Raw genomic sequence first — 12,360 nt, 5'->3', positions numbered from 1 at the left:
CTCGAGAAGTTCCGGCCTTTTCCCTCGTCGAAATCGGGTCAGACCCGACCCAAACCCTCAAACCCAAAACCCAAGCCTTCGGCCCAAGGAACCCTCGACCCAAACCCAAAACGCAATGGCCCTAGCCCAGGAACCAAGCCCAACCCAGAACTCGAATCCAGCCCAACCTAGTCGAATCCCACACCCCTGGCTAGCGCGTGGTCTGCACGTGGATGCTTGCCTTAGCTGATGCGTGGATTACATGAGCCTCCACCAAAGGTACTGCGCTCCGCTACCGTCTACGGCGGCGCCGACGACTTTTCCGGCTAACTTTTCAATGACCCAAAATGACTCATGGTGGCACGTGCGGCGACGCATGACCATTGGGGCCTTTACCCCATGGCGGCGTGTGAAGGCGCATGGGGGTACCTGAGGTCCCTCTTTATGTTTTTCAATGTCCTGAATCCGTTTATGACGTCTGTTTCCCGAAATTCAATCGTTATGATAAAGTTTTATTAATTAGTATATTTATGTGCTTAGGTGCAATTGTTTATGGCATTTTCATCTTCGCTAGTTTGCATGACTCTTCAACGGCAAAGTATCTATGAGTGAACCCCTTCAAAAATGCATATTTTACAACTAGAAATGCATACATGAAAGCATGATTTTATGACCACGTTTTATGAAACGTTTATGAGTAAATTGGTTTCATGCTTCATGAATTATCATGTTTTATCGACTTTACATTCCTTGTGGTATATATGATTGATGACTATATACATACTTGTGAATGTGATTTTACGATATGATGTTTTAGCTGCTGAACTCTGATTAAGATGGATATATATATATATTAGAAATATTATATTAATGTTTTTATGTACTTGCTTAGTAGTTATTCATACGATCTGCCTATAGGCAAACAATACTACCCACAGGCGAATGATACTTATTTATATGGCTTTGGTTGGCCATAGGTTGATGGCTTCGGCCGGAAGAAATTTATAATGGCTTTGGCCGGGTGTTCGGTTGGTGCCTATGGGCGGAAAATATTTATATTGGCTCTGGCCGGAAGATATTTATGTTGGCTTCGGCCAGGAGATGTAGTGCCTTTGGGCGATGAAGATATATGTTTATATATATATATATATTTTATATATATGCCTTGTGCTACTACTACTAAGCAACCTATATACAATATATGTTTTTATGAAAGGTTTTATGGCATGCTAGGGTTTTCGGAAAAACCTATTACTTATTATGTTATACGAGTTTTTTAAACTTGAGGGTTAGTATGTTAAAGATTAACTGTTTTAGTAGTACTTATATATCAACTTGGTCCACTCATGTTTTGTTTTGTGCCCCTTCAGGACTTAGATTCGAGGTGTACAATCCTAGTGTCAAGGCACTCCTGCATCGGCATCTTCTAGTCTTCTCAATGTAGGACCCATCCTTTTATTCATTCAATTTTATATTATTCCTTTTAGTGTCTCATTTTAGTTGTATGCTCTGAACACGTTCCACAATTGCATATTCATTATAATTAAATTTACAAGTTTTATTTATGCCGGTTATTTGTTTTTAGTTCTTATGCATCTTAATATGGCTTCGTCACCTTAGGGTGTCGGCTAGCACGTGCCTACCCTGGTGTTTGGTGAATATTAGGGTTGAGCGTGTCAATTTGGTATCAGAGCGTGGTTTGTTCAGAGTATACTTATGATCTTTTGTTACTGTAGTAGTGTGTTGGTCATGACACCATTTGGATGTCACGACTTCTGAATTTGTTGTCATTTGGCACGATTGTGCAACCCACATTTTGCATGAATAGTCACATCCTATTGAAGAATAAGAAATTTCGTGTCAGGATTGTGCCGCATCAGTGACGTGATGGATTGTTAGATGACTTTCAACACCGAACCGATACTTTGCAACATGCGTTCCTTAGGAATTGTAGGCAGAGTTGGTTTTACATTGAAGTGACATGAATTAGAAATCTCATTAAGAGGAAGTCTGGTTAAGACCAGCTGCAGATTCAAAGTGGCGATGCCACTCTGCAACATGCGTTCCTTAGGAATTGTGGGCAAAGTCAAATCTGCATATGAGTATTTAGAAACGGAAAGTTCTTAATGGTATGAGTTGGTTAAGACCAACTGGAGACCCGAAACAGTGATGCCACTTTGCAACATGCGCTCGTTAGGAATTACGGACATAGTCGTATTTACGCAGGAATGTGATGAAACGGGAAAATCTAAGTGGTTTGAATTTTGGAAGATCTGAATCAGTGATGTCACTCTGAGACATGCGTTTCCCTAAGAATAGTGGGCAGAGTCATATCTTTAAGGAAATGATTCGAAACATTCGAAGTTCGTGTGGGAGAAAGCGAGTAAATGCTAGTTGTTACGAAGTTTAGTAAGTGGGAATTTGGTGGGATTAAATTAATGCTCTCGGACTCGTTCCCACTGAGGAAATTTGTGTGAACCCTTTGAACAATTCTCAACGATTGTTCTATCGATAACCTTTTTGCTTACTCCAACCACGAGGTCAGGTTTATTAAACATGGACAATCAGTTGTACACCAAATTCTTCGAACGTTGTTTTTGTTTAAAGTAGACACTTTTCTTGGGAATTTATTTGGTAGCAGTCGTTATTCTCATCAATTTCCAAAAAGGGTTACGATCGTTGGAAATTGAAATTCCTCACATGGTGTTGTGGAATACGAAATATCCTTAGTTTTGTCATTTTCTATTAGCAGTTCTTAACTATTCTTTGAACTTAGCCCTATTTCCTTTTTAACTAAGAAACCAGTCAATCTCATTGTGATGCTGACGATGAATGAAGTTTTTGACAACAGGGTATTGTCTCATCTGATCGTAGTTTTTACACTTTTTGAATTTTGCGCTGATGTAATATTAAATGTTTGGCTGCAAGCTGATGCAGCAAAATCGAGTCACGTGAGTGCCTCTTGACGATTGGAACTGCATGATGTGAACCATCATATCCTTGACCTAGAACTGATAACGACCTTCCTTGCTGTAAAATCTAGTGATGTTTTCTCTACAGCAAGAAATGTTACACCTTTTTTTACCAAAGAAGTTGTACTATGTTTGCACATAGAAATAGTTGAGTCAGAGAAAAATGAGGTAGATAGAACTCATCGGTGAGTTGATTTCACCTTTGAGTACCATCATGGTCAGGCAACTGCTGTAACTGATGCTCTTAGTCAGAAATTCTCATGATTGTCCTTCTTAGGGTGTCGGGGACCCACTAAGGATGCGAATGGAGATGGATGAATGTCACCATAGATTTCCGGTACAAACCACCTTGTACACGTGGAAACTATGATGACGTTTCGGTATTTATTAATTAACTCACTCATCGTATTGTCTACCAGTCCTTGAAGACTATACTTCAACCGTTTGTCAAAATTCTTCATTCTAGATTTCTTTATACTGACGTCTCAATTTACATCGGTTGCGACCATAATCCCAGTTTCACCTTCAGGTACTAGGAAGCATTTGAGTCAACTTTGAGTTCGAGCTTACCCTACGACACTTCGTATCATTTCCTACGTATTATTTCCAAGTAGACAGACTGTTCAGGAAAACCACTCAACCCGAAAGTTTTAGCTAGAACCATCAGTCATTTAACCACCCTTTGACATCCTATTGAGCGAATTATTACCACTAGTGTTTGAATATCTCTGAGGTTATTGTTGTAACAAGTTGTTGTGAATATTAGAATGGGAAAAAGTTTGAGTTCCCGTCTTTCAGAGTTCTTTAGACTACCACCCGAGTCGAGTCCGCACTCAACCATCTCGACTTACCACCACTAAATCAAGTTAGGTACGTACGTACATGTATTCTTGCATCAAAGCTACACATTCACTTCGGTTATCTTGCTTCCTAGCTTTGGATGGATTTGTTTTGACCCTAAAATTCGTGAGTGTTCACTTAGCCTTCTTGGCATAGCTATTCGTGAAATTCGAGAGAAATTTGCAATGAATTAGCTTGCTTAGGAGTTGCGAATCACATTGTTTTGGTTTTCGATGTATCGTCAATTTCATACCTCATCATGATGCACGTTTCACTTCTAAGTTTTGTGAAGTTTTTGTGAAAGCTTTGAGTACTAATTTGTTTGTCCTGTAATGCTTTTTTATTTGCAGACTATTGGTCAGTCTTGAACGAACTATCTAGATCTTGAAGGACGTGTTGCGTTCTTTTAATTTGTGATTTCTGAATGAGTAGATTTTGCATATATCTCATTTGGAGTAGTTACGAAGATAGTTCTTATTTCCAGTTTGTGTAAGGCACTATTTGGGACTTGGTTTGATTGATTCTATTGACAGCATTGGTTGGACATTGGAGTTCTGTGAATTTGTTTATGGATGTTTGATTTTATGATTTGAGAAATTGTGTGCTTGTGTTGTTGTTGACTTGGGATTGGACAAATTGTATGTTTGTACCCTTAGGAAATTACTATTTGCTTATCGAGACAACAATGTGTTGTCGGTATCACGGGCAGCCGACTATGATATCGATGGCTTAGAATTGTTTCCCTTGTCAAATGTTGTAAATTGTACCACACATGCTCTAGAATTGTTTTTATGGGACTATGTTGCTGGAAATATCACTTTAATAGCTTAATTTCTCTCATCAAAAGTTTGTTCATACATATGCATTTCATGTCATTATTTCCAGTTCATTATGCCTAGTGGTTATGTCTAGTCAAAACTTTTTGATGCTTTCACACGAGCTGGGCACATACTTTAAGGCAACCCATATAGGCTTTCTGACAGCCTTTTCTCCAGGAGTGTTTTTCAACCCTAGATCTTTTCAGATTGTGTTTGCACATGACACATGGCATTTTCATCCCTTCTCTTTGTCTGAAAATCAACCTTCTATATAAAGTTAAATCTAGGATTCTTTTCAATCTAGCTAGGAGATTTATATTTTCTGATAAGGGTTATTTTCAGCTATGAGCTGCCCCTTGGTTCTTACTTGAAAAACATAGCCACAAAATCACACTAATGCACTAAGTACCCACATCATTGCATATTAGGATAACATTGATTTTGTGATTTTGATCTTTGTTTTAGGTCAAGTTTTTTTTTAAACTTCAAATCTTTGAATTGACCTCTTTCTAGATTCGCGTCAGTTTCATCTTTCAGGTGTTTGACTGGTAAGACTGACTAGACATCGAATCCAGATTTGCATCAACTTCATCATAACATCATTTGTATAAGTTGATTTGATTTCAATGCCACAAGGTGAAGAGCTCAAGAGGAGCTACCACTTTGTGAAAACCAAAGGAGTCCATCTCGTGAAAGGCAAGGTTGCACAAAGGTGCAAGCTACTCTGTAAATTAGGATATAGGAATTGAGCTTGTGCGATTACTTTATAAGAATCTTGATTTCACTAGTGGATTGGACTCAATATAGAGTCCTTGGCTTTTTTAACCTAGAGGTGGGTTTTTCCGGCCATAAACAACCCGTGCAATTTATAGCTTTTCTAATTCACTCATCTTACTCTTTGCTTGTGATATATGTTCATCATTATTAGCAAATAGATAAGTCCATGAAACTAAGATTGTCAAAGTTAAAATGTGCACTGAATTGGACCTTAGTTAACTAGTTCACTTTAGTAAACCGAGCTTTAAACTAACTACTTCCGCTGTGAGTAAACTAACATATCTGATCTTAGTTGATGAGTATTGCTGACTAGTTAGACAAGCACGTATATAGATTTTAAATTGTAGGTTATTCCACCTGGTAGCAGTTTCATAAATCATACCTGAAGACGCCATCACAACTTGAATCAAAGAAAGATCTTATGCTCACTAAAAAACTTATGCTACTAGTAATAGAGCTAGTAAACTTTGAAACGTGTGTTCTCATGAGCAGGGACCAACCTATATCTAGACGCTAAATCAAATTAACTCCCACCTATCATGGGTAATAGTTAGTAATTGCAGGCATTTAGTAACTACACCATCTCAACTTCATAGACGTGGGTTTATCCACTTCTCTAATTTCAATATGTTTGCCTAAACATCCTACTTTAAAGGAATCAAGTTAATTAAAATATTAACTCTAAATGATGATTATTATTATTATTATGACCTGACAATTAAGTCTTTGTTGGAGAACAATTTAGAAATTAAATAATAACAAAATATGAAAATAACTAAATATAATAAGGAAGTATACTTGCAATAAAGAATGAAAACTATAACAAATAAAAATGAAAAATTATACTAACTTGATTAACAGATAGAGGCTAGCGATGCTATATCATTTGAACAATATTTCCATCCCACTCTTATGCTTGTGGTTCTAGCTGCTTACTGAGTTAAATCTTATGAGTAGTTTATTGTGGTTCTAAGAAAGCTTTTCTTTCCTTTTGCAAGAGCTTTTTCCTTTTCCCTCCTCAAATCTGGTCTGCTTTCTTTTAGTTTGCCATTTTGAGAGTCGGCGACTTAGGCATCTGGCATCCATCTCTGGCTTTTCTCTTTTTTTTTTCCCCTCTCGTGTCTTTCAACCCCATCTTTCCATACTCCCATCAATTTTCTGCATATGGTTCATCTTCTTCATTTCCTTCCCTACCACTCCCCATTTCCCTTAACCAAATATTAGATATTGCAAGGTTGGATCCAAATTGGGATTTTAATTTTAAGGTCTCAATCAGTAGCAAAAATGGGGAAAGTTTTCCATTTTTGGGTTGTTTTGGACATGCAATGCGTTTTATGGACCCACCTTGGACTGCAGACAACTTTAGAGGGGGCTAGCAAGAGAACAAGAGGTGGGATGCTTCTATTTGTTGGAGATTAGGGTATTTTCGATTTTTTTAAACTTTTGACCCTAATGCTTTTTCTGTATTCTTCTCTTTATTTGTTGCTAATGCCCTTCTTCAGCCTCATGTCTGCGGTGGCGGGTTCGTGAGTTTATGGGTCACGTTTGTCCCTTTCTTTGATCGTCCGAGGATGATGCTTGTTGATGGCTCGCATAGGATGCCACAAAATCGTCCTCTATAGATCTCATGTTGTGGCTACGGCCTTAAGGTCTTTGGTGTTCGGTATTCCAATGGTGGTGATAGAAGGACGTTAGTGGCGGCTGTTAGGGTTTCTTTGTTTTCTGTTTGGGCTCAAAATATTGCTTTGAGCTATATTTTATTTGGTTTTAGGGTCCATCTCTATGTTTTGAGCTTAAAGTTGTAATTGGGCCTCTCTATGTATAAGTTTTCTAGTTTGGTAATAAATTTACATTTGTCCAAAAAAAAAAAATTATTGTGGTTCTTTAGACGGCTTGGTGACATGGCGGTTGGTCTTGGTCTTTGACATCATGCCCTGAAATTTATTTGTTTATTTATTTTACAATTTTTGATAAACCAATGTTTAGCCTAACTTTGAAACATAGTGATTCAAAATTATATATACTAAAACTTAGTTTTTTAGGTTACTGTTGATCTATAGTGTGTGGACAGATTTACCCCTCATTTTCTTCTGTTTTCTGATTTTGGTGTGATTTTATAGTGGGGTGGCGATTTTGCCCTTGGTTCATCGCGGAAAGCCTTTCTACTGCTTCCTGTACAGATATCTCGGTCTCTCCAGCTCTCTCTCAAAAAACCCGGAACCAAAAATCTCTTCAGTTCTCTCTCAATTCCAGCACCCACCGCCATCGCTCAGACGCCCCCAAAAGGTAGATTTCTTCTCTCTTCCTTACATTTGGAATCTTGAAAATCCTCGCAACCAAGCTCCCTCATTTGGGCTTCCACGCCCACCCAACAAAACCCCCAATAACAATCACAACAATCCACAGAGGGGTTATGAACATCATCAACTCGCCCAGCACCTCCACTATCATGGGTCGTCTCAGAATCTCCATAAAAGAGCATCTTTATATATATATATTTAAATAGAGAATTTCAAGCTCTCTCTCGCTCTCCATGGTTGCTGACAGAAACAGATGCTAAAGGGAATCAGGACATCAAAACTTGATTGGTAATCTGCAAATCCACGAGGTGGGTTTTTTCGAATTTTCAAATCTTATGAGTTTGAACTTTTGGTGTTTTGAGGAAATCTTTGTGATTATTTGGTTGTGAAATTTAGGATTTTGGCAACATGGGTCGGTCCAAATCTGATTAGGGAGGGCTCTCTGATAAAAGGGGAGCTGTTTTTCTGTACATTTGAGAGAACCCAGAAGGTAGGATTTGATTATTGTGGACTAGTTAATATGCGTTGCAGCTGCTTTGGTGCTTCGGTTGCTGAGAGGAAAAGGAAATCTGGTTCTGGTTCTGGTCGATTTGGCCATGATCTTGATGGTGCGGTCATGGTTAAATGTTCCCACTTTCTGGTTTTGTTATTTTTTTACCTTCGTGCTGTGGTTTTTTTCTTCATGTGATTCTGCTGGATCATCATTGTTATTGTGATTGATTGATTGTTTTGTGTGTTGCATAGAGAATGTGCTGGAAAATATGTGGGTTTTTTGTTCATGTGATTCTGCTGGATCATCATTGTTATTGTGATTGATTGATTGTTTTGTGTGTTGCATAGAGAATGTGCTGGAAAATATCAAGGCTTTCTCCTACAATGAATTAAGATCCGCGACGGATAATTTTCATCCGAGTAATAAGATTGGTCAAGGCGGTTTTGGAACTGTATACAAGGTACTCAAGATTATGCATTTGTCTTTATTATTTATATTGGGAAGTTTGCACCAATTATAGAGAATTCATGATATCTGTAGTTCGAAAGATGTCTTTGTTTCAATTCCAAATTTGCTGCAATGACTAATGAGTTGGCAGCCTCAAAACATCAAGCAATTGGGTTTGCGTTTTAAGAACACTTCAAGTTCTATCCTTATGTTTTTTAACACATAGATGCAATGTTTGGTCAGGTACAAAGTATAATAAAGCATTTATAAAAGGATGATTACCCATTTTTTTTACATTTTTTAAGATCTTATAAATCTTTTCCTACATCTATGCATTTGTTTTTCTCAGTTCACAATTTAGCAGAATGAGAGTATATTTATGTTTACTATAAGATGTGAATTCTAACCTTTATTCATACGTGCCGGCTAAGAATTGTGGTAAAAGAGTTTATTGTGGTTAGCTTAGAGGAAAATATGAGATTAGCAATTTGAAGAGTCTACTTTCTCCTCATATGTTTGCTTTAACATGTGTAAGTTGTAATTATTATTTTTCTCTTCATGGCGTACTTAAATTTATAGATCAGCATATATTTGTTTTTGACATTTCTTGTTAAATTTATTTGAAAACTAACTGAAAAAAGTATCCAATTTTTAAGCAATTAAAAAACTCACCTCAATAATTACAGTTTTATTCCAATTTCTAAGCAAGGGGAAAAAACCTCTGAAGTTTCAATGAAGAGAGTCAGAAGTTCTGAATAGTATATATGTGTAAATAGGATTGTAAATATGAATGTACATATATAAGTAAATAGAGATGTAAACATTGTTGTTAGTATGTTTAAACAGAATTGTAAACCCGCAGCAATGTGCGGGCTCTTTTGCTAGTAAAGGACTATATGTTGGTTACTATACAAGGATTATATATTAACATATTTATTTCTTTATTAAATTAGGATTTTCAATTTGATTGAGGAAGATCTTAGTGACGGTGTACTATGACACGATCATCGATCTGCTTTGTGAAATGATAATATATATATATATATATATATATATATATGTTTGAAATGATTGCGAACTGAGGGCTAATAGAGGACCAATACCTTGTATTTTTCTTTTTCTCATTTCATGTGGGGATATTAAATCCCTAGTATGTTACCTTTCTTTATGATTCCATGAGTGGTTCTAGAATCCTGCTTGACTTTCAATAGGTTCCATAAGTGGTTCTGGAACGCTACTTCTGTTCAGTTCAATGAGAGGTTTTGGAACCCTATTTCGTGTATCCTTGTAGTCTGGTTCCATGAAAAGTTCTAGAAAGCAGGGCTTGATGATGTTGCTCTAGCCCTATGATTTTATTATATATGAAAGAAATGACAATTGGATGCCTGTGTGGATCAATCAAGATTTATGAGTGAGGATTATTTTATATATATAAGGATTCCAAAATGTTTTTTTTAATCACATGTTGTATTATTGTCGCTCACACAAGTTTCGCAGCTTTTTGAGTTTTTGCATTGTTCAATGTGCCATTTCCATGACGTAGGGTTGTTTTGCAGAGTAATAGGTAGCGGTTCTAGAAGAGGTTTTCAAGGGGTGTAGCTGGCATGTGCAGTGCACTCGAGAGTAGGGTTTGTTCCCCTTTGTTGTAATTTCATTGCTGCTGATCATCTGATGTGTATTATGTATGAGTTCCAATTGACTCTATGTATTGTTGTAATGCTACTTTTAGCTGCTACGTGTCGATCCTTGGCGTATCTCGAGATCGGGGTGTGACAACTTTTGATGGTATCAGAATACTGGTTCTTGGACCTTTGCATTTCAACGGATGCTGATACATGCCTTGTTGTATCAGTTGTGTCAAGACCTGAAATTTGGACTTACTTGGGCTAGAGTGAGAATTTTCTTTCATCATCTTCTTGTTTTCCTGTGTTTTCATTTGGAAGTTGTGTGCCTTTGAAGCCGAGGCAACTAGAATTTCATTAATTAGTTGAGCCTTGAAGTGAAGCTGTTAGTTTCGAGAATAAGTTGGTAGAAAAATTGGAAGTGCGAAGGTCATTTCTATTTTCTTTTGATTTTAGTGCAAGTATTTTCAACTTTATTTGATTATATGAGTATTATATAGGAGAATTGAGTTGAGTTTGGAGGCATGAAAGAGGAATCATTGCAATTCGATCACAATAGAATAACATCCTCTGTATGCAGCCGCTCTTGCTTTTTTTTTTTTTTTGTCAAACATTAGAATTGTTAAACTAGATTTTAGATTAGGGAGCCGATGGGGTTCGAACCCACGCCATGGTGTAGGGGCAACACTGTTCTCTACCACTGTAATAGAGGACCACTTGCATGTAGCCGTTCTTGCTTGATATCTTCTTATATTTTCAATCTATAGTTTGAGTATTTTGAGTATAGCAAGCTATTGCACACAAATTTTTTATAAGGTGGACAGGATGTGATATCCGGCCCTTTATTTATTTTGTTTATTTTACAGTTTTCTAAAAATTTGGGATAAACCGATGTTTAGCCTAACGGAAAGGGATCCTCTCCGGATCCCTTCCACCAAATCCACCCAATCACTTAATCCGGACCCTTGAAATTTGATCCAACGGTTAAAGTTATTATAACTTTTAAAGGGGCCTCCTGTTTGTAGCCGTTTGATCAAATTTCAAGGGTCCAGATTGATTGATTGGGTGGATTTGGTGGAAGGGATCCGGTCCTAGCCTAACATCGGAAACCTAGCGATAAGGACTATATGTTGGTTACTATATAAGGATTAATAGTGACATATTTATTTCTTTATGAAATTAAGATTTTCAATTTGATTGAGGAAGAGCTTAGTGACGGTGACATGACATGGGTGCAGGCTTTGCTCGGAGCACAAGTGAGTTGACTTTAATATTATGTGATAAATATTTTGCATATGAAAAACTCCCATGTTATGTACTGCGTGTATAACTTGGATTTACAAATGGTTATTACCCGATCATTGATCTGCTTTGTGAAATATTATGCGTATATGTGTGTGTGTGTGTGTGTGTGGGCTAGTAGAGGATGTATACCTTGTATATTTACTTTCTCGTTTCATGTGTGGATATTAAGTCCCTAATATGTTACCCTTCTATCTGATTCCATGAGTGGTTTCTGGACTCTTGCTTGACTGACTTTCAGTAGGTTCCATGAGTGGTTCTGGAACGCTACTTCTGTTCAATTTGATGGGTGGTTCTGGAACCATAAATCTTGTCGGAGTCCACGAGGGGTTCTGGAATCCTACAGTGATTCCTTGAGAGGTTCAGAAACTATGTGCATAGTTTTTATCGGTTCCATGAGAGGTTCTGGAACCCTACTCTGTGTATCTTTGTTATCCGGTTCCATGAGAGGTCCTGGAACACCGAACTTAAATGTTTTTAAATCACATATGTTGTATTATTGTCACTCACACAAACTTTGTAGCTTATCTGGAGTTTTTATTTGCTCGGTGCACCATTCTCACGGCGTAGAATTATTTTCTAGGGTAACAGTTAGCAGTTATAAAAGAGGTTTTTAAGGGGTGTAGCTGGCGTGCGCAGTGCACTCGAGAGTAGGGTTGTTCCCTTTTGTTGTAATTTTATATATGCTAATTATCATATGTATATTATGTATGAGTCTCAGTTACCTCTATGTATTATTGTACTGTTAGTTTTAGCTGCCACGTGTTGATCTTGAGATTGGGGCGTGACATATTCCCTTAGGCAATGTTT

At 37.4% G+C, this 12,360-nt stretch overlaps 1 long non-coding RNA gene across 6 annotated transcripts; it reads left to right on the top strand.

Moving 5' to 3' along the window:
* Positions 1–7,405: 7,405 nt before the first annotated feature.
* LOC137709552 (uncharacterized) lies at positions 7,406–12,304 on the top strand. 6 transcript variants are annotated; one of them, XR_015960790.1, is made up of 7 exons: positions 7,507–7,672; positions 7,793–7,994; positions 8,083–8,294; positions 8,527–8,639; positions 10,183–10,517; positions 11,433–11,504; positions 11,795–12,304. It is a non-coding gene; the product is annotated as an uncharacterized LOC137709552 (long non-coding RNA). The 6 variants fall into 6 exon arrangements; XR_015960787.1 differs by having other exon boundaries at positions 7,485–7,672; positions 10,183–11,504; XR_015960789.1 differs by having other exon boundaries at positions 7,510–7,672; positions 11,433–12,304.
* The last annotated feature ends 56 nt before the right edge of the window (positions 12,305–12,360 follow it).

This window comes from Pyrus communis, chromosome 3 (genome assembly GCF_041283825.1).
Source record: "Pyrus communis isolate YQ-2024b chromosome 3, ASM4128382v1, whole genome shotgun sequence".
Lineage (NCBI taxonomy): Eukaryota > Viridiplantae > Streptophyta > Magnoliopsida > Rosales > Rosaceae > Pyrus > Pyrus communis.
This window is presented reverse-complemented; position numbering and strand designations above follow the sequence as displayed.